This window comes from Orycteropus afer, unplaced genomic scaffold (genome assembly GCF_000298275.1).
Source record: "Orycteropus afer afer isolate SDZICR_OR568_19922 unplaced genomic scaffold, OryAfe1.0 scaffold00071, whole genome shotgun sequence".
Taxonomy (NCBI): Eukaryota; Metazoa; Chordata; class Mammalia; order Tubulidentata; family Orycteropodidae; genus Orycteropus; species Orycteropus afer.
In genome coordinates this window covers 6,993,313-6,995,831 of record NW_006921658.1, presented here as the reverse complement: position 1 = coordinate 6,995,831, position 2,519 = coordinate 6,993,313, and the positions used below count along the sequence as shown (strand labels likewise).

General features: G+C 38.7%; 1 pseudogene; it reads right to left on the bottom strand.

Annotated features, from left to right (window-relative positions):
* The window catches only part of LOC103196940, a 52,885-nt pseudogene extending 51,142 nt beyond the window's left edge, over positions 1-1,743 (bottom strand).
* Between the last annotated feature and the right edge of the window lie 776 nt (positions 1,744-2,519).

The window sequence follows — 2,519 nt, the reverse complement described above, 5'->3', positions numbered from 1 at the left end:
AGGATATCATGCTTTGTAAAGGGGAGGGTCAAAAAAAAGGGAAGGTCCTCAACAAGATGGATTGACCAGTGATTGACATGATGGGGTCAGATATAGCAAGGATTGTCTTGTTGACATAGGACTGGGCAGTGTTTCATTCTGCCATACATAGATAGGGTTGCTGTGAGTCAGAGATGACTCGACGGCACCTAGAACCAACAGATGAACCTTGAAAACATTATGCTGAGTGAAATGTCAGTCACAAAAGGGCAAATACTGTATGCTCTCACTTATATAAAATATCTTGAATATGCAAATATATAGAGACTAAAGTTATTAATGGTAACCAGAAGTAAGATGGTGAGGACTCATTGCTTAGAGGACACTGAGTTTTGTTCATGTTGAACAATTTGGCAATGGACAGTGATGATGGTTGCACAGTTTGATGAATATAGTCAATGTTATTGAACTGCACCTGTAAAAATATTGAATTGGCAAATGTTTTGTGCTATATATTTTTAGCACAATAAAACAAAAAAAAATGTAAATAACATTTAAAAATAGGCATAGAATTGAAAGTAGAGAGAAAGTAGAGTAGAAAAGGGACCACAGGAATCTTTTGGAGTGGGGGTGTTTTTCTGTTTCTTGATCTGGGTCTGGTTACATTGTTTGCTGTAGTTAGGTTTTGTCAAGTCATCTCTGATTAATAGCAACCCTATGTGCAAGAGAACAAAACATTGCTGTGTCCTGTGCCAGCCTCACAATCCTTGTTATATCTGAGTGCATCATTGCAGCCACTGTGTCGATCCATCTTGTTGAGACCCTCCCTCTTGTTCACTGACCTTCCACTTTACCGAGCATATCTCCTTCTCCAGGAAATGGTCCCTTCTGGTAACATGACCAAAGTAGGTGAGATGAAGTCTGGCTATTCTCACTTCCAAGGAGCATTCCAGCTGCATTTCTTCCTTCCATCTTCTTTTGATGTTTCCTGCATCAGTTAATTTGTTTATTCTTTTGGCATCCATGGTACTTTCAGTATTTTTTGTGAATACCACAATTCAAAAGCATCAACTCTTCTTTGATCTTCCTTATTCATTGTCCAGTTCTCACATGCATAAGAGGTGATTGAAAATACCATGGCTTGGGTTAGGCACATGTTAGTCTTCAAGGGCACATCTTTGTTCTTTAGCACTTGAAAGAGATCTTTTGCAGCAGACTTGCCCAACGTAATATGTTGTCTGATGTCTTGACTGCTACTTCCGTTGGTGTTGATTGGGTAACCAAATAATATGAAATCTTTGAAAATTTCAATCTTTCCTCCATTTATCATGATGCTGTTTTCCATATTAGTACTGCTGCTTTCCATACTAGTACAGGCAAATCTACCTCATTCTATTTTATGACTTCAGATAACTCCAGTGTACTATGATTTATTAAACTTCTTTATTAATGGAGATTTTGGCTGATTCTTTTTTTTGTGGGGGGGGTTCATTTTTGTGGATGTGAATGTGTTGCAATTAAAATTTCTATATTTATCTTTAGGCATTTGCTTATGGAATTGTCAGAAAAATTATTAGAAATGAAGTTGTCTAGAAAACGGATATGTATATACACATACACACAGAGGTAATAAAAGATAATAATCTTTTACATTTTGCAAAATATTTCCAAATTGCTGTCCAAGGAGTTTGCTCCAAATTTCGTTCTGTGAAAGGTATGTGACAACATACTTTCCAATCCTTTACCAATACTTGTCGTCGTCATCGTTGTATGCCGTCGAGTTGGACCCGACTCATAGCGATCCCTCCTTGGGTTTCCAAGGCAGTATCACTACGGAAGTAGATTGCCTCATCTTCCTTCCGAGGAGTGGCTGGTGGGTTTGAACCGCCAGCCTTTTGGTTAGCAGTCAAGTGCCTTAGGCACTATGCTACCAGAGCTCCCTTACCAATACTTGTTGTTGTTGTTGTTATTTGCTGTCGAGTCGGCCCCAACTCATAGCGACCCCTCCTTGGGTTTCCGAGGCAGTATCACTACGGAAGTAGGATTGCCCAACCTTCCTTCCGAGGAGTACTAATACTAGGTGTTATCAATTTTATAAACTTTGACAGTCTAATAGGTTAAAAAGACAGTCTTTTATTTTTATTTGAATTATTGTCATAGTATGTGAAGTTGAGCATTTTCAAAAAATATTGGATTTCAAAGCCCAAGCAATGTAAGGAGGGTGTTCATGGGAGAGGGTATAAGAAGGGGGTAGTGGTGTTAGAGCTTGAGTAGGGAAGTCATTGACATAAGGATAGAATTTAAAGGCCCAGTAGTGGATGAGATTTCCATGCATGAGTGAAAAGGATTGAGGATAGAACCCAGAGGATATTCCCACCTTTAGTTTTTTCCTAAGTTCTTTGAAACCAAGATATTAATTTCTTCCTTATCCTCAGAGATCTCTGAAATTGTCTCATTTTCTGACAAATGACTTGTGCCCATAATGCTTGGGGCTACTAGTTAGGTTATGGGCATCATGTCACAAGTTTGACCTTTGCTTC